The sequence below is a fragment of the Ambystoma mexicanum genome, chromosome 5q (genome assembly GCF_040938575.1).
Source record: "Ambystoma mexicanum isolate Mex_15411 chromosome 5q, UKY_AmexF1_1, whole genome shotgun sequence".
Classification (NCBI taxonomy): Eukaryota; Metazoa; Chordata; class Amphibia; order Caudata; family Ambystomatidae; genus Ambystoma; species Ambystoma mexicanum.
The window spans coordinates 526,055,070-526,080,218 of record NC_090933.1 but is presented as its reverse complement, the minus strand read 5'-3'; the positions used below and the strand labels follow the sequence as shown (position 1 = coordinate 526,080,218).

The following is a 25,149-nucleotide window of genomic DNA, read 5'->3' as shown; positions in this document are numbered from 1 at the left end:
ACAAGTAGCAGGTGTCTCATGTTCTTACTTCCTGCACGTATGTGATGGTCCAGTACATTAACCTGCACGTAACCTTTCCGCCGATAGCCTTTTCACCTTGATAGTCACATACGTCCTCAACGACCCACTCTTATTACTTTGGTAATGCCCCCATTCCTCACTAGTTAAGTGCCCCAGCTGTGCAATGTAAATGCTAATTTGGTTTCGATGCATTTTAACTTTGAGCGGTCTTGAAATAGTCATGTTTGCCATTGGATGGAAGGCATCAGCTCAAAATGTATACTGAAAGTCTGACACCAAGTTAGTATGTGTCACATACTAACTTGGTTTCAGACTTTCAGTATACATTTTGATTTCATAATTAAGACGTTCCAAACAGATGCAGTTTGTTTAAGATGGGCATTCATTCTGTTACTGCATGCGAAATCCTAATGTTCCGCAGTTAAGTAAATCTTTTCACCACCTCGTTTTTTGGGTCTAGGCACATATATGCAGAATGACTTAATTCTCAAATGGCTAGTCCACTATTTCTAACGTTATAATAGGAGGCCAATATCTCCTCAAAAAAGAATTAGGCAGAGAGTAAAAACAGGCAGTGTTTCCTCTGCAGTATTTGACAGGGTAGCTGATGTGTGTAGTGTTCGAGGAATGATGAACAGAATCAAAAGCCATATGTAGAAAGGCATGGAAAGGCCCATGGGCAAAAAGTGTCGTCCTCCTTACGCTCTCACGGCCGTGCCAACACGTCAGTTTTCACTTTCTCACTTTGCCACTGTTACACTGTGCCTTGATTGCTCTCTCGTTTAAAGATTATTTGTACCCTTGGGGAATACGGATCAGGGAGTGGCAGATGAGGGGAGGAGGCTGAGTGGGAACTCCATTCGTCACCCCTAAATAAAGTGCTCTCTGAGGCATACATCAAATTGGTGTGGTGCCAGTGCCCCTACTCATAACATTTGTTTAAGGACAATAGGGACCAATGTTGGGTTTGAGGGACAAGTACAAAATGACATACTCTGTGGTATGCAGGACCTCACTGAAAAGAGACCTGTGCACACTTCACTACCTCTAGGATGAGTCGTCCCCACCACACCCCTGGGAATGTTATATTCTGTTCGTTGGATATGGGTTTCGAGCTCCCTTGTGCTTTTAATCGGATGCTTCAGATAGATCTGTCAGTGGCTTCATGATTGAGTTGGGCGATCTTGTATACAAATCAATTTTTCAAGTGCCAAAGGGAGATGCCCTCTTAACAGTTGCAAAGACATAGGTCCTTCCATCTGTCATCCTCGATTTAGGTAGACTGCAATTCCATTACCTAAGGATAGCAGACTCTTCTACTTGCAGCATAATTCGCATGAACTTGCATTGGGCCAGTCTGCAGTGCTGCTGGAATATAGCATGATAACTGCATGCACCTAGGAGAATTGGAGGATGCATACAAAAGGTGCTGTTTTTCCCCAGACATGCCCCAAGGAGAGAATATGGGGTGCTTGTATTAAAAACGTGACTGCACCGGCCTGTAACACCTAAGAGAAGGACGTAGAGAACAAGTATTGACCAAACCAGTGGGTCCGAGTTTGTGTTTTAGATGAACTGATACCTACAGAATCTTACATGGCTGAATAGAAATTGAGGTTTCCAGATAGGCTTGTAGGTGGGTCGAGTTACAGGGTCAGTAAGAAGTCATGCAAGCCTATATTGTGGAGTAGGCGAGTACCCGTTTTTCAGAGATACATGGGGCCAAGTCTTCCTTTTCTTGCAGGCCTACTCTCTTATGAAAATGTATTTGCTGTTCAGGCAGAAGATGACGGCACATAAGCAACTTGAGGGGAAACTCTAAGACCTAACTGGAATGTCTGTTCTGCAAATTGGTGTGGGTGAATACCTCATTTAAAAAGGCAGTGAGTGATCTTGCGGAAGGGACACCCCAGTGTAGCAACCAAGCAGTGAATTTGAGGGAAAGCCTGTTGAAGTGGTCAAGCACTTGGGGTGGGGATGAAGTTTTTGCACAACGCCTAACCCCATTCCTCACGTTTTGAAGATAGAGTCAGGGCACTAGCAGAGGTGGCTCAGAATGATGAGGGGTTGGGGTTTGCAGCTCTTTGGTAACTACAGGGATCTGATGAGCAGGAGTTTTGAAGCAGCTCCTAGGAGCTATCTCTGGGTCATGATCATAGGGCTTGCAATCTACAAACTTAACTTCCTCAGTAGTGCCAAACGCCTTGTCTCTTTATGTATGCCCCATTAAGCTTTCTTTATCTTCTACATGTGTCCTGTAATCTGTACATGTTCCCAAGCGCACCAAGTTAATATCACATATGCATGCTTGTTCTAGGGATCCAAATTAGCTTGTGGGAAATGTTGGTATCAACCCGATGAGGCTCCTTTACACTACACTACAATATGTGCAGAACAGCAGCTACCCCTTTACCCATATATATATGAACTGGGATCATTTTATGAAATACGAAATATTGTACATATTGGATGAATCAAAACATCAATGATTCAATTTGTATAAGAATATCTCTCAATTTTGTGGCTGTTTTTCCTTTTTTTTATTTGTGTGGTTATGGTTAAACCTTATAACGCATCGAAAAAAAGATATAAAAACGAATAGTTTACAAACATGTTTACAATACACATGTTTCATATTACATTTCATAAATAACAAAATATATTTGGCATATACATAAAATCATTGCACCTTATATGGATGACATTGTTAAAAAAACATATTATTTACTAAAATATCATTTAAGGCAAGTTACTCAAAACATTCCAATATTCTCAACCACATATGATGCATAGTAACATTTAAGACTGTGCAATTCCCTGAGTATAGAAGACTACAATTTTAATCACTTGCATAATTTTCAATATTATATCTCAAATTTTTTATGGATCGTGTCCATTTTTATTCATTTAGTCAGGAGATGCCAAGGAGTGTCGATCTCTTTTTATTACAAAATCTATAGAGGCGTTTGAGATATCGAGTATTACTCCATGCACCTGTTCTAGAGAATGTTGGGAGCATCTCCAATCTCAAGGACCGTAGAAACCTGATGACCTTCATATGATAGTGTTTTTATAAATAATCACAGAGTGATTCCACACGAAAAGCCTGTTTAACATGTACACTTTTTTTTTTTTTTTTAAACTGTCTGAGATAAGCAATATTGTTATTCCTGTCCCAGACTTTAGCTTTTTCTTTTATTTGTTTTTCTGTTGGAGAGATATGCGTCTCTTCTCCTATATCAGATACGATTTCCTCAAAAAACATGAATGGATAATTTCTCCATTCTTTCAAAGCAACATCTGTGCTATCCCTATTGAAAAGCATTTTAAAATGGGCAAATATGCAATCCTGTTCCTTGAATTTATGCATCATAGGGATTTAAGATCATACATTTAAGATTAGAGTTAGAGGGGATGTTACTGACGTGGATGGCCACTCGTTCCACTGTGGCTGTCATTTTAATTGTGTCTGCCCTGATTTAGGGACCGCTAAGGATGATCTATGTAGTATACATGCCTCAGGTAATTTGAGTCAAACACTTCTGCTAGTAAAAGGGGAGCTAGGGGCCTGTCATGGGCTAAGTTTATGTATAATTGAGACGTACTGAGAGTGAATGAGAAGGTAATGGACATCCCAATGCAAGCTACCTGGTACAGAGCTGTCCTGCTCCACAATTGACTTTGTTTTTGTGTCTTCGCGTCTTTGGTCACGCTTACCAAAAATAACAGGGACCATTCTAAAAATGAATATCGATGCAGGAAGAGTAATAGCTGGTAATTCCACAGCTAGAAATGTAACAGTTAATAATACTGTAACACGTTTGGATCAGTTTATTACAAATCCTAGGATAATGACTGAGATGGTTGATCATTGGTGGACTAAGAGTAGGCAATGGGAGCATGTCCTATGTTGCTCTCAGGATGTCTTTTCAATGAACTTGGAAAATATGCGTTTAGACTGAACTATGAGAGCTGGAAACAGTGCCCTTTTACCAAGCAATATAATCAGCCGCCTGATCTTGCGATACACGACCATAAGAGAAGAATGAGACCGGAACTGAGAAGAGTGAGTGATGAGAGCTTTAATGATATGAAGGTGTGTAGAGAGCAGTCAAGAGGATCAGACAAATTTATACAAATTGGATGAAAGCCTTTAAAATCTCCAATTACATAAAAATGAACCAAAATATGATGACAAATGTGGTTTCTTATGATATTAAAAATGTCTGGTGTTAGAATGGATTTCTAAAATCTGGCCTGGTGGGCAGATGCTTAGGAAGCCACCCTAGTTAGATGAACAGGGGACACTTCTGGGAAGATAGATAGACCAATTCTCGGTATCTTGGAGAGCAGTCGAGGCTAAATCACAGGAGGAGTGTGGGTGATCATGGTCTCCAATGAGCACACACAGTGAAACACCAAGAGTTCAAATTAGTAGTATACCAAAATATACTATTTATTATATGCCCAATAACAACGCAAAATAATACTGAAATGCAATAGTAAAACACCACACAAGAAACGCACCTCTCTCTCTCTCTCTCTCTCTCTCTCTCGTCCTAATTTGAGGATGTTTTTGCTATCTTTTCAGGGAGCTTTTGCAATCTTGGTGAATTCTGATTTTTGACTTGCAAACCCCCTCAAATGTTTTGGGGACCATGGGAAGTAAGTAAAAGGGCTTTGCCGACTGTTTTCTTAGGATCTGCGTGATTTTTCCGTCACAGAAAAGTCAGTGACGGAAAAGTTTGCATGGGAAATGTACGCACCACCAGAGGTTTGTACCTTTCCCATCCGAACAAACGCTGCAAATCACACATAGACACACACCCCAACACACCCCCACTCCCTTACTTACCTTCCATTTTGCCGTATCCCTGCGATGCCAGTTCCCTGCAGGGTCCTCTTTAAAATAAATAAAATAAAAAAAAAATGTCTTGGGTGTGCTGCAGGGGTGCGCCCCGCAACACCCTGCTCACTAGTTGCGGGGGACACCCCCGCAGTCTTATTCTTCCTGCAAGCCACCAAAGGTTTGTGAAAAGGGAAAGTGGGGATACCATGTGTCACCTAAAGACATCATGTTACCCACTCCCCACTCCCCCCCACCCCCCACCAAGGTGAACCTACCTCGCATATCCACCCCCAGGGTCTGGATCCAAAAGCAATGTCCTTTCCCTGTCCACCTCAGAGGAGGATCCTGGGGGAAAATAAGTGCAAATATCCTCAAGTTCCTCACAGCACCCCACCAGTTTCTTTATAAGCCCTTTCATCTTGCATGCTTCCAAGGGTTCTCTCCATTGTTGGCGATCTTGTCACCCTGCTTTCATAGCCGGGCTTTGAAGCCAATGTCGCAGCTGGTATTAGCGAAATCTAGCCCAAAGGAGGCCTTGCAGTTCACAAACGTTTGATTGGTCTCCCCTTGTGCCATGTCCCCTGTTTTCCTACAAAAGCCTACGGCTTGGCCCTTTGGGATCTGCTCAACCAAGGCAATTTCCATAAGTGTTCCCCAGCTATGGCTCGTTCTCTGAAGAACCAATGCTTTTTTGACATGGGTTGAAGCCAGCCAGAACTCAAACCTGGGCAGCTAAATAGTAATTTATCATACCTGGACAAGCCAGCCCCCCCCAAACCCCCTTGTCTTTAGGCTTCACCATCCTTTTCATGACTGATCCACGCCTTCTTGATATAAACTTTGAGATGATCCTCTGGAGGGCACACAGTTTTTCTCCCGGGATTCAATAGTGGGATGTTCTGGAAGAGAGAAAGGATTCTCAGGAGGATGTTCATTTTAATAGCTTCTCACCTCCCCAACCACGAAATGAATAGCTGACTTCATCGATCTAAATCCTTTTGGATTTTCCCTAATTAGGGGCAGGTAGTTGGCTCTCTCGCCATTTTCCCCCCCACCTAGTGATATTGATACCCAAGTACCGCAGGGTCTCCTTCACGTGCCTAAAGGGGGCCAGTTGCTGAAGCTGTGAAAGGGTGTCAGAAGAGCCTGCTATGTTCAAAATTTCTGAATTACTGACATTAACCCTGAACCCAGACACCGCCCCATACCTATCCATTTCCTCCATGACTGCCATAAGGCAATTTATGGGGTCCGTTAGCGAGAGGATGACCATCTGCAAATAAGCAGATTTTTATATAACCCCTTACCTACTGAAATTCCCTTAATGTGCTCTGACTTCCTGATGCGTTCCGCAAGTGGCTCCATCACCAGCGCAAACTGGATGGGGGGCAATGGGCACCCCTGTCATGTGCATCTACCCAGAAAGACCAGGTCTGTGAGAGCCCCATTCACATTGGGCGGCATCATTCACCATGAATTAAGAAAAAAACCTGGAGGCTCCTCATTCTCCCAGCTGTCAGCCAAAACATGGAACACCCTTCCGAAAGAATATGTAATACGCAAGATCACCTAAAATTCAGAAAAACACTTAAAACCTGCCTCTTCAGCTCACAATCGGACTGGATTGAGTAAAAAAAAAAATGGACACCACTGGAAAAAAACAGACACCACCGAGCGCTCATGGAAGGAAGAAGCTGGGCAGGGAGGGAACCCAGGATATACCCACTCCCAAGCCAACACCTACTTTAGGCATCGCCTAAGCAGATACCCTAGTTGCAGACCAGGGAGCACTAACCAATAAATGATGCGCATTGAGACAGGGAGCACCTACAAATCGGAGGGAGGGAACCTACCCTAGAAACACAGGGAGGCGATTGCAGGCAACCCCTTTGGCGACCTATGAGAAAACCTAGTACCATAAACTTCTTGACCCGGGGGATGGGGGAGGCCTCACCACCTTTCTACCCATAGAAAAACAAACCGTTACAGAGACACAATGCCACTATGCGCAGGACATGACGAGGGACTTGGCGAGTGACGAATGTCCAAAGCAACAAGGTAATAAAAGCCCCACTAACCCAATCGCTAAACCTCAGCTCTCCTCTCTGCATACACCTCTCAAATGCTAAACAACTGCATCCTCGCACAGCAATCTGCACATACTTTCCTACATTGTAACAGCGCAAACCACACATAATCTCGCACAACAGCACATGGGAGTCTACCGAGACATAAACCGCACGCATGCTCAGCGAACAGTGCTAACTGAACTGAAGCTGCCAACAGTATCACAAAAACATCTCGCTCTCCCTTTTGTCCTGCTATGCCCTTTTAACCCACCCCATCTGCTTACTTTTCAGAGCCGCCAGGGGACCACTCCGGTGGTGATGGTGTGCGCTATAACTATCCTTTAACATTAATATTAACATGATACTTATCATATTCGGCCCAAGGCCAGCTTTGTGTAATACCTTTTCTAAAAATGATCAGTTGACTCGGTCGAATGCCTTTTCGGCATCCGTGGCAAGGAAGACCGTTTGCTCTTTCCCTGATGTGCCCTGTCTATCGGTAGCGTAATTTTCCTAATATTGTCCTTTTGGGTACAAAACCTGTGTGGTCTGGGTCGATCAGGGACTGCATGAACGGGCCCAAGCAACTGGTCAATATTTTAGTAAAGATTTGTGCGAATTACGTAGTGATATGGGTCTGCAAGACTTGCATTGGACAGGGTCCTTGCCAGGCTTGGGGATCAGCACTATTTGGGCCTCAGTTGTTGAGTTGGCCACCAATATGCTCTGCTCCCTAATCCAGTTTAAAAAGGTGCAGTAACTGACCACCAGGGGGCGCACGGATGAGCTCTCTCTCCACGTGCTCTTGAGCCCCCACTCCACGACCCCATCCCCGGCGCCCCACCCCAGCCTAAAAAGGAACATGGGAAGCGTGAAGTTGGCATCCCCCAGCCAGAAAAATACCAGAGAAAATCGGACCCATTTTCGTGAAGAAAACGTTGGGATCCCAGCTGCATTGAAACCTTCGGATCAGCGAAAGTGAAACCGCCGGCGGCACACGCCCAAACTTGAAGAGTGCCGGTTTGACTCTGCGGCCTCCACATGGAACGGTCCTGCATTGGACATAGACACTCGATTCTGCCACCCGACCATCGCTAGCAGTGGGGAGTGGCCAGTGACCTCGGCCGACCATGCACGCCTGGCCCCCCACCCCCCAGCTGGAACTCCTTGACACCAGTCGGCGGTCGTGGAGGACCATGTAATATTTCCCATTTTGGTGCCGTTACTGCTGTTACGTGGATCACCCTGAGGTCCTTGTGGCTGTGGCGGCGGGGGGCTGAGGCAAGTCCGTGGCTCGGAGACTGCCAGCTGTGGGACCGTGACCCACTTAAACCCCGGAGTTCCAGGACGCACGCGGTGACACTGCTGGGGGTGCTGGCGGCCCCAAACTGTTGGCCTTCTGTGGGAGCAGAGGTGCCCCCTGAAGTATCGACCCACAGAGGTGCTGACGGATACTCCCCTAATTTCCCTCTGCACGACTGCTGCTGACACCTACCACCAGGCCCTGAACTACATAGGGCTGGTACATTGCCCGCCCTGTCTCCCCAGTGCACGTGCGGACACCCGCTTCCCCAGAGAGAGGGACAGCGAGTAATAGTTACTAGTCGAGTAACGCCGCTGTGGTTGCCCCTGCCCGCGGGCTCGCAGCGCTGCTCCATTGCTCACAATGCTATGCGGAGTGTAATATCTCAATTGTGGCACACCATAGTTATTCATGGTTCCGGTCGGAGGTGGGCATGGACGGACCTCCCCAGCCCCCCAGTGTCCTTCGGTGCCCTTCGGTGCCCACTAGCTCTTCATCTGAGATGCACTGAATGGACATCACCCGCTGAACAACTCGGCTCCTTGGCCCTCAGGGCCACATACCACATCGAACGTGACCCTTGAAAATCCTGGAATCAGTCTGAGTTCATCAGATCCATTAAACTAAAGTTGAGGAAGCGTGCTGTGACAACACCACAAAGTACGAAGCACAGACGCCCTCACTGAACGCGGTAGCACAAAACTGAACTGGACCATACAGGAGGCTTGCGCATTAGCCCCACACCACCCCCACGACACTGCACTTCCCACATTCTTGCTGTGTCGCCAGGGGACACCATAGGAACGCTCCAAAGTGGTACACCCACCTTTCTCTGATTAAATTGCACTCAAAGATCCCCCTGTCCGGCCAGGCAGGAAGGACTGTACCACGGACCCGCGATAGAGCCCTTCCCACACGGAAACATTCAGGGCACGATCCAGGAGTCCTACGGCACCCCAGGACCTCCGACCCTGGTACTGAACCCTGCCTGTCCCCCCCCCCCCCGACAGGAGTTGTCTCCCTATGGCGCACATAAAAGCCCCCCTGGATTCACCGCTTTTCCCTCCGACTCAAAATCGGGACCTGGAAAGGACTGCACCCCGGATCCCGACTGTGCTCCATCTGCCCTAAGCTTCTGAGGCGGCTCGTGGGCCCCAAGGCCGCCATGGACCCTCAACCCCAATGATAAGAATTACCCAAGTTCCACAACGGAACCGTATGTACCAAGGGGATGGGCCCTCTCAGAAAACAGAGAGGCATGTGCCTCCCTTGGGCTAACATACCAACCAACTAAGAACAGAAGAAGAGAACCCCCGGGCACGAAAAGAGTAATTGCGCCCCACAGACGGATCGTCACTGCGGGAGACCCGCCCAGACAACCATACACCAACAAAACCCAGCGAGAAGAAACTTCACGGCTGTAGTGCATGGAACACAAAGCGTATGGGCACATAAACTCGCTAAATACCGATACTCCCCACTTCACTCTGAAACGGATCCCAAACCAGCACCTAGCAAGGCGGCATCGGGAACAGAAGCTGCCGCAACGAAGAGTGACGTAGGGGCCCTCCTTTCTGAAATGTAGAGCATGATAGCAGACATCGAGGGAAAAATTGACAGGATCACAAACAGAATAGATGAGCTTGAAGAGAAGCGTGAAGGCAGTGGAGACTAACCAATTCTTACTAGACACACTTCAATCCCGAGGCTCATGGACATCGAGACAAGAGAAGAAGAATATCGTGAAAATTGCGAAAGGCGTAACCATCTAAGAATCTTTGGAATACCAGCAAGAGAAGGGCAAACAGAGCAAGACTTAATAAAAATCCCTCCATGCGATCCCCAAAGTGTTATTCGAGGACCATACGGTAGATGAACCCAAAATAGACTGTATACACAGAGCCGGGGGGGGATCTCCAGGTGGTCCGAAGACAGTACTCATGAGATTCCACAATTATTCGGACAGAGCGAGAATACTAGATAAAGCCAAAAACACCCCCCAAATAGTTAATGACACGGCCAATGTGATGATCTTTCAAGACCTGTCCTCGCTCACCCTAGCTATGTGAAGGAAATGCATACCCCTGATCAAATGGCTTAAAGAAAAGGGAATCCGCTATTGTTGGGGATACCCCTTCTCCCTCACGTTAGAACATAAAACAAGTACCGTTAGACTGCAAACAGAAAAGGACATCCGGAACTGCATGGCGGACATAGTAAGCAACCTCCCTAATGAACAGAACCCGGATGAAAGACCCCGTGACGACCGGCAATGGAAATTGCAGGGTCCCAGACGTAGGAAAATCCCGGGATCAAGGAAATACAGGAAGATGAACGCCTCACCGGGAATGGAACAATAAGAGTGGTAACCATCGAACAGGAGGAGTATAGGGAATCACTACCCCAGAGAACATTGGAAGCTCCGGCAAGGAACAATCCCCGAAGACGCAGATGCCAGTATTGATTCTCAGATTACCACTAGGTTAAGGATCGACATGGTGAGTTAAACTATTTGAACCTAGTCACGACACTAATAGTTGGGTGATTGCCAGAAAAGTGGGCTTCATTGGAATGTATAGCGGAATACAGAATGACTTCTGGAAATGATAAAATTTGGACCGTGGGTTGCACGTTCCGCACTGGTGGTCCCAGGCTGGCTGGGTAAGATGTTCCAGCTAGATCGGATGCCAAAGGGGAAGGAGGGAGGGAGGAGTAGGGAAGGCGAAAGGAAGCGAGCAGAATCGGGGAGCTCCATATGTAGGAGCAAAGGTACAGAGCTACTAAAGGTTAATGGGTGCATGAGATCTCCGCACAGCGATGGAAACAAACGGGTGTACAATGATGGCACCACCCCCAGATAATGCACATGGGCTGCTCAGGATTGGCACGCTGAATGTGAAGGGCTTAAACTCACCAAACAAAAGATCCCCGGTGTGCAGGGAATTCAAGAGGGTGTTCTTAGATGTGCTCTTTTTACAGGAAACAAAATCTATGCGGGGAGAAGAGCGTAAAGTTTTACCTACCAGAATGGGCTCTGAATGCTGGAGCTCCGGCCCCTTGAGAAACGCGGGCGTAGGCATACTGGCCAGGAAGGGGCTAAACCTTGAGGTCTCCAAGATATGGACCGATCAGGACGGGAGGGTCATCTTAGTGGTGGGCAGAATTCACAATATTGCTCTTACCTTAGCAACGCTACTTCCCTAACACGGGTCAGACCCGCTTTTTGAAACGCACTGTCCTGAAGATAATGCTAGAGGCATCTGGACATACTGTCCTAGGAGGGGACTTCAACCTATGGGCCGGTCCCACCATTGACAGACAGGCAGACAACCCAGACTCCGGCCCTCTATCAGATGGAGGCCATGCGGAAGTGGTAGAGATGTTGCAAGTCTATGGTTTACATGATACCTGGCGGCATTTGCACCCCGATGAAAAAGGCTGCACTTTATACTCAGCCCCACACCTAACATACACTAGGATAGATTACATATACTTAAAGAAGGACATCCTCGAAGTTACCAATACGGCTGACATAATCCCAATCTCATGGTCAGACCATGACTTGGTAATGGTCGGCATTACACTGGACACTCTACCATCCAAAAATACAAAATGGCGATGTAATGAATCACTTTGGAAAGACCCAAATTTGCTGTACCGAAATGACCCACGAAATTGAAGAATATTTTAAAATGAACGACATGGGCGACATCTCAAAGAGAACGGTATTGGAGGCGGGCAAGGCGACGTGGAGGGGCGTCTTAATTAGGGAGGGGCGGTGAAAATGAGGGAAAGGGCCATAATAGAGAAAAAGTTGAGGAACGAAATCACACAGCTAGATACAATAGCGTGGAATAATGATACTGATAGGGCTGCAAGAGTCGCAGAGGCAATGCAGAAAAGGGAAGAATTGAGACGCTTAGAGGAAGGCCTAGTGGTCCGCAAACTCCAATTCCTCAAATGGAAACATTATGAAAAGGGAGGCAACGCCGACACCCTATTGGCGGCCAGACTACGGGGACAACGGGCAGAAAGGTGGGTCAAAGCTATTGATGTGAATGATGGAATGCAGATATCACACCCAAGAGGGATCTCGGAGGCATTTGCGAAAATCTACGAACACCTCTATACATCAGAAATAGGACAAGCCCAGGAGGAGATTGACCAATACCTAGCGGGAATAGAAATGCCCAGACTCCCCCATAAGGCACAGCAGAAGGGATAGACTCACCAATCACAGCAGAGGAAATTGAAAGAGCAATTAAACGACTTCCACTGGGGAAGGCACCTGGAAACAACTACACTGCAGGATTTTATAAAACCTTCATAACCCCCCTTCTTCCCTTTATGGTAGAGCTATTCAATCACATCTTATGAGCAGGATTGACCCCCGAATCCTTCTCCCAGGCATTGATCACTGTAATTCCAAAAGAAGGAATGGACCCCAAGCGTTGTGGCTCCTATCGTCCTATCTCCCTTCTTAATATAGATGCGAAAATATACAATCGTGTCCTAGCAGCCAGGTTGGAAACTCATATGCCCTCCATAATCCATTCAGATCAGGTAGGATTCATATTAGGGCTACAGGGAGTGGACACGATGTGGAAAACATAACACCTCTTTCATGAGTCACAGAAAATGGGGGGACAGCCCAGCGCTCTTGTCCATGGATGCTGAAAAAGCATTTGACACAGTGGAGTGGAGCATTTTGGAAGCAGTCCTGGCCAAGATCGGAATAGGTCCCACCCTCCGTAGAGGGATCAAGGCCGTATACACATCCCCAAAGGCCTATGTAACGGTACATTCTGAATACTTAAGGTGGTTTGACTTAAGCAGGGGAAGGGGGCACTGCTGCCCACTATCTGCAATCCTGTTCGCCCTATCAGTAGAACCTCTTGCCCAAGTCCTCAGGGAGGACCCCGAGTTGAAGGCCTCCGGACAGCCGGAAGAGAATACAAAATAGCTCTCTACGCAGACGATGTTCTACTCCACGTTCAAAATCCCCTTACCAAGTGCCATACTACTGATCAAGAAATATGGTGCCCTTTCGGGCTTCAAAATTAATAAGTCAAAATAAATAGTATTCCCATTCAAGGAACTCACCCCTGCAGACACCTCCACACTCTCTGCACTCGGGTTGGTAATGGAGAGTAACGTCCTCCGATATTTAGGTATAAACCTCACTCAAAAATTGGAGCATTTATGAAGCAAATGTTCCCCAACTCTTGGCAGGCTTCCATAGCAACCTAGCTAAATGGCAAAAACTCACGATCTCCTGGATTGGGAGACTTAATGCGATTAAGATGGTCTGCCTTCCGAGGTTGTTGTACCCATTCCAAATGCTCCCCATAAAAATCCCAGACACATTCTTCAAGGAAGTAAAAAGAGCGATCATTAAATTCCTGTGGCTAGGGAAAAAACCAAGGATATCTTATGACACCCCCACCCTGCCCAAAGAAAAAGGAGGCATGTCTCCCCGACCTTCAACTGTATTACAACGTAGTGCAACTGAGGATACTAATCCCCCACCTGAGCGAGAAGAAAGAACTACAATGGGTATACTTAGATAACCATAACTTGACCCCAGTGACACTGTCCGAATGGCTATGGGTTCCCAGACGCAAGCTCACACGCATACTACGGACCCACCCGATGCTAGGCACAATATGGGGTATTTGGAGAGAGGGCGCAGGCATGAAAGGAGTCACTACGTGGCCCTCCCCACTGAGCCACATATGGTCACTGGGTATACAAGAGGAAATCCACGATCATCCTAGATTCCAACCATGGTACGATGCAGGCTTGGAAAGGGTCAGGCAATCATGGAGAAACGGGACATAACATTATGATCACTCAACTTGAGGAAGCACTGGGGATCCACCCACTAACGGTCCTCCTCTTCCTACAACTAAAAGGTACCCTTGTGAGGAAAGAATGGGCTGGAAAAATCCAAAGAGAGCGCACCCCCTTTGAAAAGCTTTTAGATACAAAGGCATGATATCATGCATGTAAAAAGCACTATTAGAGGTGGGCAGGGGCTCGACTGATCATCTCAAACACAAATGGGAAAGGGACCTGGGCATAGAACTAGACCCAAGCGATTGGAACACCATCTGTAGGGGAGCGGCCCAGGTATCGATAGCAGCGCCATACAAGCTCCATGCCATTAAGCTCCTCCATAGATGGCAATACGACCCTCATAGATTATCTAAAATGTACCAGACAGGAAGCCCACTCTGTTGGCGACAATGCGGGGAGCGAGCGGACTACTGTTACATGTGGTGGGGGTGCCCCAGTGGCCAGACATACTGGGATGAAGTCCTTAGCTGGATCAAAAGGGTTGATGGGATCCCCAGAGAAACTACCCCACTTCTGGTTCTATTCGGCCTTGAGCAGTCTGAGAGGGAGATGAATAAACTGAGAGGCATAGCGGCCAAGCTCCAGCTAGCTGCAAGAGCGTGTTTGGCCACCAAATGGAAAGCGGTCACACTCCCTAGCTTGAGAGAGTGGATTACAGTGACGACCAACATAAACACAATGGAGTGAATTACTGCCGCTCTCCACGGAAAAGCAGCCCAGAATGAAATGACGAGGTGTGATTTTGTAAGAGAATATTTGACGGAACCCTCCCCGGTGACTGAATCGCAGGAACACTGGTACACTGGTAGACCCTTCAAAGCATGCTTCTAACTCTCTATGATCCAAGATACAGCCCTGGGTGGCCCACGCCCCTGGAACTACTGACCTCATTGTTACTCAAACTGTGTGGACATTAATAAGAATGCGGACTCACTGCTTTCATCAACACCGAAACACACCTGTGTAATGCGAAATGTACAGCTCCCTATTTAGAATCTGCTCTGGGAGAGGGTGGGGGGAGGGAGTGGGAAGGGGAAAAATGAACCAGTTGGAAAGTTATGTTAAATGGTTAAAGTTCACTGTAGCAGGGAAAGATGATAAGAATTTGAATTGTAAACACGATTGCTAATGTCCTGTGTGTAAGTGTAATCCAACTATCTTGTTTTGTTGACAACTTTAATAAAACTTAATTTAAAAAAAAAAAAAAGTGCAGTAATGGGTCACCAAGCACATGCGCCATACTCAAAAGCTGGCAGGCTGTCTGGTACGGCCCCAGGCCCCCCCTCCCCCCACAAACCCCCACATCCCTTTAATGGCTTACAGCACCTCCTGTCTCTCTATGGACCTATACAGCCATATCTTATCCCACCAAGGATAAGATATGGCAGAGCTACTGCCTCCAAGTAAACCTCTTGGTCCCTCTCTTCTACACAATCTCCTGTGTAGAGCGCTTGATAGAAATCCTGGAAGGTCTTGCGCTTATGTCACTTGCCTAACCCCCAGCCCCTCATCGTCCAATATCTGCTGGATAAAGCTCCTATTTCCCCTTGACCTCATCCTATTGGACAATAATCTGACAGCTTTATCATCTGTCTGTCAAAATCAGTTTAGTATTTGCCCAGTCTTGTCCACCCTTAACATATTAAGCTCACCCCTTCTTGCTTTGAGCTCCCTTTGTCCCTGCATACTATCCACAGCCCAACACGGCTCCTCCTTACTCAATTTCCCCAAGCAACTCAACCTCCCGCTGCATCCTAATCTTGTGGCGCACAGCTGCCAAGGCGATCAGGCTTCCCTTGGCAACTGCTTTTAGGGCATCCCAGTGAGTCCCTGGTGACATGTCACCCCCTTATTAAGATCCATATAGTTCCCCAGGGCACTTTCAAGATTATCCCTTACCAGCCTGTCTTGCAGGAGAAGCCCATTGATCCTCCACAGTGACTGCAAGTGCCACCTCCCCTCCACCCTCAAATCCAGCAATGCTGGTGAGTGGTCAGACATCATACTAATGTGAGTGCTACACGCCTGAACGGAGCTGAGAGGAAGACGTAATCTATCCTCGAGTAGCACTGAGTTAGCGCTGAATAGTGGGTGTAGTCCCTCTCTCTTGGGTGCAGGGGCCTCCATACCTCCACCATGCCCATCTCCCCCAAGGCGGCTTTAACATTCCCAGAGATCTCCCCCACTTGTGGGAACTTGGATGCCGAAGATCTATCCTTACCCCCTTGCATTACCGCATTGCAGTTTCCTGCTACCCGACATGCCACATCCCCAAAATTATGCACTACTTAGCATGACGTGTTCCTGTCCACTATTTGGTGCATAAATGGGAGCTACAGTCTCTTTAGTGCCACCGATGGACCTCTTAACAATGACAAATCGGCCCTCCCTATCTTTGGGGAGGCAGGCTCTCAACCTTGAAATGGAGGTGTTTATGAATTAGAATCGCTGCCCTGCACGTTTGGTGGCTGCACTAGAGTGGAACTGCTGTGGAAAATCCCTTTATCATAATCTATTCTGATCCTGAAGTAATGGGTGGGTTTTCTGCAGCGCCAACATATCTGCCGCCACAGCTCCCTCAACAACTGCACCTGCTTATTCGGCATCTGAATCCCTGCACATTGCCTGACCACAACTTGATTATGCCTTGGCTTTTATTCATAGAAAAGTGCCCCCCCCCTCCACCCAGGTTCAGGATTTTTGCTCTTTTACCAGCTTTGAAGCCCAACCCCCATCCTGTCCCCAACAATAACAACTCCCCTCACCCCATCTCCTCTCACCATAAACCTTCCTTCCCCTAGTACAGTCCCTTTTGGCAAAGGACCAACAGACAACCTTCCTGTGTGCGTCCCTCGCCCACTCAACTCTGGTTTCCCCTCCCACGTTCTTCCATAGCAGGCGCCTCCTCTGGCATCCACTAAAAGATTTGGCAATTCCCCTAACCTAAAAACAACCCACCACCATGTGCGCCCACCTGGCTCAACTGCACCAACGCCCTCTATCTGATCTGAACCCGCCCACCCTGGCTGACTTCACTCAGACACCATACTCCTTCAGTGCTGTCTACCCTTCGGTCTCCTGCTCCAGCCTGTGCCCCTATTCTTTCGGGGGACTCCTTCCATCTTTCCTCCGTCCCTCCCAAGTCCAGCCCCGGGAGGGAGGCCCCCTCCTCCACTGTGAAGACCGTAATCACCTTGTCCTTCCATTGAAATTGCAGCCCAAACGGATACCTTGTTCCAGTTGTATTCAATTTCTCAGTGATGGGTCGCACAGCCCTCCTCTTTGCTAATGTTCGCTGGCTAACATCCTGGAAGATTTGGACTGACTATCCTTTACAATCAATGCCCCTCCACTTCCTGACTTCTTTAAGGATGGCTTCCATAGTAGTGAAATCGTGCAGTTTGACCAATACGTCCTTGGGTGGACCATTCTGGTCTCCCCTCATCCCCACCCTGTGGTCTCTTTTAATTCTTGGGGTAGTCCTGAAGGTAAGAAGGGCGTTTTGAGCTGTTTGGGGCCCTTTGCCATATTGTCTTCCAAAGGTCAGGGCCCGCTCATCCCTGCCTCCTTCGAGCCACCCGATGGGCACAGTGTGACTTGAGGTATGTGCTATGTGTTACCAGTGCAGCTGCGGGTCGTCCTGTGGCACAGATTGCTGCCTTGGACTGGCTCACACCGGCCATATGCAAGGTTAGAGTTTGAGTTGGAGTTGGGCCCACCCTCCCCCCCCCCCCATTACCATGACCCTTGCTGCCTCCTTCAATCTTCCAGGTGGGTGCAGGACAAATCGAGATGGTGGCTATGCGCTGCAAGGTGAGCTAAGTGCTGCGGGCTGGGCTGTTGCGGGTCGCCCTAGAGCACCATCTGCTGCTTTTCTTCAGTGATATCCACCACCTCTCCAGCCAGCCGTGTGCCTCTGCGACCTACACAATGTGCTCGCCTGCTGTCAGACAGCCCTTCTTTTGCAGGTCCAATGAAAGGAAGTGCAGAGTCATACAGTGCCGCCATCGCCGCCCAGACAGCTCACCTTGGTTGTTCCTGGGCGGCCTCATACTGCATCCCGCTCATTCTGAGGTTCAATCCACCCTGCGCTACGCCACAGTCTGTACCGCCAGCCACAGCACTACTCCTTCCGCACCTCGTGCGCTCCCGACCACCGCTCGCTCCCTAACGAGAGCAGGCCGCAGTATTGAGGGCTTACTTCCTCGTCTGCTGATCCGAGCGCCGAGGCTCTTGCTTCACGCAGTGGCAATCCCCATGTTCACGGCCTGGGGCTACCGGTCCTCCGCGGCAGGTATGTGCCGTACAGCAGTGTGCTAGGTCACTTTCACTTGCAGTAAATAGAGGGCCATGGGGAAGGTAGGAGGGAGCGACTCCGGGCCAATCTACTCCATCAGCCATCATGGCCACGCCCCCAACGTATTGGTTCTCTCTCTTGCCCTTTCTCTCAAAAATTCTTGAATGCATGGTTTATTCTCAGGTTGCATCCCATCTTGATCTTCATTATTCCTGCACGCCAATTTGGCTTCAGATCTCTCTATTGTACCGAGACACCCCTTTTAATATCTCCAATTCCCTACTAACTATTCGACAATCCAAACTTTCTCCTGGAACTTTCTGCTGCTTTTGTCACTCCTTAGCACTCTCATGTCTCTGGGTACCTGTTTATCCATCCATCAATGTTTCCCCTCCTATTTAAATAAACATTCCTTTTCTGCTTCTTGGTTTGGTAAATGAGCCTCTACATTCCCTCTGCTACACGGTGCCCCTCGGGGTTCTGTTCTGGGCCATCTCGATTTTACTCTATGTGCACCTCTCCCCTTTAATCTATAGTCTCCTATTTTGGTCTATCGTCCCACTGTTATTCTGATGACTTCCAAGTTTGTGTATCTTTTAGTTCATTTTTCCTTCTTTTCAGACTCCCTCCATAATACAATCTCCTCCTGCCTATTAGCCATATAATCCTGGATGCATAAGCACTTCCTCCATCTTAATGCCTCGAAAACTGAGATTATCTTCTTCCTTGCCTCTACTATTAATTTCTCCTACGCCCCTCCCACCCCCACCTAATCTCTCACTCAGACTCCAACGTTGTGAGCGACGTACTATTTTGATTTTTCTCTCTCATTTTATCACTCCTCCCCAACATTCTATTCTGTTCAACATCCACAAAGTTCCCTCTTGCCATGCTACTGAACTGCTTATTTTCTCTGTTTTTTTCTCATCTAGAGCATTGTTCTGCATTATTTGTTGGACTCTGCCTATCGTCCTACCCCACTCCACTCAGTTTTAAACTCTTCCATTCTAACTCTGTGCTGTCTCTCCCCTTGTAGCTCAATTCCCTACTGTGGCTTTCCTTGGAATTCTGCCTTTTTTTCATTTTCTTTGTATAGTTTTAAAATGTATTGTGGTAGGTCAGAATAAGTAGATGGACACCGAGGCATGTTTTAGGTCTTTTTATTCTTTAAACAAGAATGTATACTATTTCCCTTTACCTGGGGACTCTTAGTCCTTTTCTAATCAGAAACCGAATAAAAGGTTGCTTATCAGGATGTCAGGGAAGCTCAACATAAATACAGTCCTCCTGTCCATGAATCCTATCTTAAATTGCCTGTGTTTACAGTTCCAGTTTGTACAGTTCAGGCACTGCTGAAATGCCGTCCCAGGTTCCTTTCATGTCAACCAGTATCAATCTCAGTCTTTCTCCCTTCAGGGGGCAGGTGAAGCCATCTTTCTTGGTTCCTCAGCCACTATTTCTCCCAGTCTCTTCATCTTCACTCTGTTCCCCATGATGGAGGTCTTCTTTTTCCATTACCCACTCTGGGTTTTCTTCCTTTCCTCCCCACTCTCTCACCCTCAACTCTGGGGTTCTTTTTTTCGTCCCCTTCTCGGGGAGTGACTGTTGTTCTTTCTCTCTCCCCACTCGGAGTCTTCTCTGTATTCTCGCCCCCTCAGGGCTTCTCTGTGCTCTCGCCGCTTTGGGGCTTCTGTGCTTTTGCTTCCTCTTGGCTTTTCTGTCCTCTCCCCAGGGGTCCTGTCTCCTCTTCCTCGCTTTATCGCTAGCCTCACAGTTCCTTGGAGCCACCGCCTACCTTCTTCCATCCGGTGCTGCTTGGGAGGGGTGTCTAGTCTGCCTGACCCAGAGCCACTTACGCGATTCCTCATCTGGGTTCTGCATTGGCCGGTGTTGCTTCTCTTCTCATGCAACCGTGCAGACCAGAGGTTGGGGTGCCAAGCCTGGCGTGCTACCTGTATCTGCCCAGCTACTCCTCCAGGCCTTCCAGCTCAATTGGACTCCTCAGGCATCTTCCTACGAGGCTGCTGATTGGTTCTTTTAACTGACGCTCATCCAGGAGCCTTCTCTGCTGTCTCCCCGGAGGACTGGGGGATAGTTAGCATCAGAAACCAAACCAGCCATGACAAAAGGATTTCGAGATTATCATACATCTCGGCTCCCACATATCCAACCAAGGTCTTGGGGGTTGGGAGGATCATGTCTACTGCCCCTTTCTGGGGATGTTCTGTACCGTAAGGGGGGGAGGGGTCACTTCCAGAGGGATCCCGCTTTCCCTGTCCCATAGGGGTTGGTAGGCATAGCAGGCTCATCTGTCTAGTCCAAAAGGAGGTGGAACCCCCTTGGGGAGAGGTGGCAATCTCCTTGGAATCATCACATAATCCACAGACTTCTAGCTTTGTGCAGGATGGACCCCAGCTGGCTCATAGGACTAGGGGTTTCCAAACAGCACTTTAAGATGAGCAGCAGCACCCTTGAGATGGATGGGGATGCAGATTCACACTCTTGCACCAAATCAATAATGACAACTCAATAGTTTGGCAAAGGGAGTTTGTTTAATGACAAGTACAGAAAATGGGGAGTTGAATGAATATCGGCAATCGCTCGATCTTCCTTCTTGCTTCAACTCCAATTAATTTCAGAAAAAACATAACATGTATACCCAAAACTCGTCATCACTGACATGTAACTCTTAAAACTTAGCATGCATCTTGATTGGTTCTATGAAGGTAACTTTAATATAGGTACTATATCTGTATATGGTAACGGGGAGAGGGGATTGGATAAAGAATGTCAGGTGGTGCAACTAAGCCCTTCCTTCAGAATGGCTACTGTAAACGTCACTAAAAGGACAACGTCTCATGGTTTTTCTAACTATAGGACCCTAGATTACATGGTCCACTATGATTGGGTTGGTATCAACCCCACTCATACTTTTCCGCTTGCGCTTAGCAGCATGCAGAATAGCCGGCCAAGTTCAGGGAGTTTGTCTGCACCCCAGCTTCCCTATAATTATTGTTACAATCAATCAGCACCTCAGTGGTCATGTGTCAATTATTTCTTTGTGGTTGGCCTCGAGTCTGCTTCTTGGTCTGGGAAAGTTAAGGCGTCTGGGTATGGCAAAGGTCCATGCATACGTTTTGAAAGTTTCATCCCTTCCTGCTTGTTCCTTCATGCAATTTCATATATTTGATTTAATTCTGCCGGTCATCTGCCATCTGTGGCTTATCTTGACCTTCCCTGAACAGGATACTCTGTTCTTTTCTTTAATTGTATCCACTGTTGGCCTATTTCAGCTGATACGACTTTGGCTTCTTGGCATGGTTACTTTCGTCTGAGTTTCTCTCCGTCTTTAATTCTCGATTTGTTTGCTGCAAAACTCTCCTCTTGAGACCTTTAGTAACCTTTGGTTGATTCTGCTCTTGTGCATAGGGGAAGTATACTTATATAAAGTGCTTTCTTGAGGTAGCTATATGTACAGGCGGTGCTTTCCGCAATCTATCTTACTACTAAGCCTAAGCAAGCCTCATGATTTCTGTGCTTCTTGCGGTTACTTTGCATATGTACACTTTTAAACTTACTGAATATCTTCATCGTGCATATGGCATAATTTCTGATTTCTTGACATCGATTGTTTCACTTTAGGCTCAGGATGTCACTTATCCATGGTGTTTCGTCTCTTTTGTCATCATTCTCAGGTCGTTATATCTTCTATATGTGAGTCAGTCCAGGTTCTTATGACGTCATCATTCGTCTTCCTTCAGTATCTTCCTAACTTCTTCAGGTATTACATTCTGACATAGTCATTCTGTCTCACTTGTTGATATGGTTTTCACAATGGGTACCTTACTGTCCAGGTTTTCTTAGGTGTTGGTACTTCAATAGGTGCTGTTAACCTGAAAGGTACTGGACAGAGCCCAACTGCGGCTCTCTGCTGGTTTATTTGCTCATCATACGTCACATATTTCGGCGTGAATGTTCCTAGTACTTCAAAATGGCCGACAGGAGTGCAAATCGTGCTTGGCACATCCTCTTCAACTTTATCTGTCCCCATTCCTTGTTCCCTCCATTCTCAAGGTCAGTTTATACTTGCAGTTCCCAAACCACGCTATTCCGAATCTCGTTTCTGCTCCTTTGCTCATCTAGCAACCAAACATTGGAACTCTTTTACCACCTGACATTCGATCTTCTCCCACTCTTTCTCAAGTCCATTCTAAACCTAAACCTTTTTCTTCTTTCATCCTTGTAGTCATTTTACTGCGTCTTGTACAGTTTGTTTTTGTTATAGTGCTTTCCTCAAAGCACTATATAAATTAATAAAATCTAAAAATGGTTATTGGATTGTGCCCTTCAGACCCTCTGCCTGATTCCTGTCACGCACACTTAATAATTTCCCTCTCACTTCCTGATGTTCTCCTCGCAGTACTCTCCTCCCGTTTACTCCACTGCTCGACTTATTCTGCCGCTTATATATTCCTCTGCCCCTCAGATTTCTTGTGCTCTTTCTAAGTCTTGCCTCCAACCTTCGTTGACCCTGCGGTTCCCTCCTCTACACTACTGCTCCCTCCTCCACACTACAACTACTTCTCCACCCCACCTTCTATTCAAACACCCTCCTTTCACTCAAACACTTTACGATCACTACCTACATTCTCTCCCTTAAATGCACTTGCCACTCTTTACGCACACAACGCAGTACCACTTGCACTCATTAAACAATAAGTCGCCGGCTCAAAAAATCACTCCATATTCCACTCCAACCTCCTTCCTCCTGCTGGTCTCTTGGTCTGCCACCTCCTCTTAACTCACCTCAAAAAACACAACCTCCTGTTTCCTGGGGGTCTTTTAACTCCCTCCCTGTCCTCTGGTTGGTTTTCTGGCCCGGTCATCCCCACTTGGGAGGTGACGCATATAGGAAACTCTTTATATAGTTCCTTAAACCCCAGCCCCTTTCTCTGAGCAGGTCTGCCGCAGAACATAGATGTTGGTTTGTTTTGTGCAAAGTATGTGTTAGACGGGGGTATGACCGGATGACCCCTAGGTTAGCCCTGTCTTGTTTCGTATGGTTTGCTGTTATGTCTTGGGTGACCTAGGTGCCTGCATCGTTCTCCTGCCCCGGTGGGCCGTGGCTAGTGTGTGGTGCGCTGCTTTGCATGCGGCTGCAAAGGAGCTCAAGCCCCTTGTTCTATGGTTTGCTCTGCTGCTGCAGTGTTGACCTGCGGCGCACATAGGCAGGCGTGCCAGGCCTCTGCTTCTATCGCCGGTGACTTTACTTCTTCGGCAGGGTATAACAATGCTGCCTTTGTGTGGGGTGCTGATGGTTCTATCGCTTACAGGTACTCTTATCCCTTTTCTGCAGCGTTCTGAAAAGCAAAGAAAACCCTTGGCCAGCATTTGGAGATTTAGCCATGGGGTTGTACAAAAGGGTACTGCACATAAACTAGTACATGCTGAGGAGACCGGAATGAGGGCCCTCCCAGCTGCCAACTTCCCCCTGTGGGGTAGGACTGGCTCTAGAGTCTTCCCTGGTAGGCCTCCCATTGCAGGCTGAGAAGGGTTCCCAAACCCTCTTGAGAAGGTCAGGTGGATGACCTCATCACACTGACCTCACACTGCAAGGAACCCCTCATTGAAAACGCGGGAAACAAGCCACACTCTGTTTATGATCCATGTGTCTTTTTGTCATTGGACTAATCAAGTTGTGCAAGCGGCGGTTCTTGTGGACAGCGGGGCAGCTTTACTTCTTATGGAATATCAATGGGTATGTGACAAATCGTGGGATTCTGTCACATTTCCCCCGCGGGGACAAGGACTCCCTTTCTGGGGAAGAACTCCCTAACAACAAACAAAAAAGTGATGGTTGGAAGGTTTGAATAAATCTGAACCACTGGCACTGCTTTGGGCGACCTTTCACACCACTGTATTTTAGTCCGTCTGCACCATTGCAAAAAGGGGTCTAGTCATAATCGGTCCAGTACTGCCACCAATGGTAGCAGCCCACCCCGAGCTTCTAGGCCAGGTCCCCTCTGCATGGAAACACAAGAAACCCTGGGGTAAAAAACAGTGGTGTTGAATTTTGCCCAGAGCAGTGCCAGTGGTTCAGAATTATTCAAAAACTTTCACCCATCACTTTTTGGGTTATAGAAGAACTCCCTAAGCCACATCCCACTAAACCTCCTTTCAGAACATTTTTATAAAGAAAGAGAAGATTAATTCCTTCCGAATTAGTTATTGTCATCCAACAACTATAATATAACTATAAAGGAAAACTTGAATTATACTGATACAATGGAAGAGTAATGGGTAGGAGTCGAAAACAAAGGAAGGACTTCCATGCACGCTGGGGAAGTCCCACCTTAGCATAATAAGAGGAGGAGGCAGAGACCTACACAGGAAGATTTCCCGTGAGTTTCAAGTCTGCTTGCAATGAGAAGCAGAAGTAAGATGTGGCGTGCAGGGTCTGATGCAGACCGAAAGCCTAGGTACAGCAGTGGAAGCCTGGCCACGAAGAGGAGCAGAGAACAAAGTATTGAGGATCAAGTGGTGGCATGACCACGAACAAGCTGTGTTTGACTAGTCAGTCCATGAACTCCGCCGACACCACTTTCGCTGAGAGTGAAGCGAACTGAGGGAAGAAGCGGCAGAGAGCCCACACGAGCAACTGCAGAGAAACCAAAGAGCTGACCAGAAGGGTCCCATAAGGTTGTACCACCCAGTGATGTTATCACTGAAAAGCTCAGGTAATGGGGAAAAT

At 47.4% G+C, this 25,149-nt stretch overlaps 1 protein-coding gene across 1 annotated transcript in view; it reads left to right on the top strand.

Annotated features, from left to right (window-relative positions):
• PRKDC (protein kinase, DNA-activated, catalytic subunit) overlaps positions 1 to 25,149 on the top strand; it is a 3,362,625-nt gene that overhangs the window by 595 nt on the left and 3,336,881 nt on the right. The window lies entirely within an intron of this gene.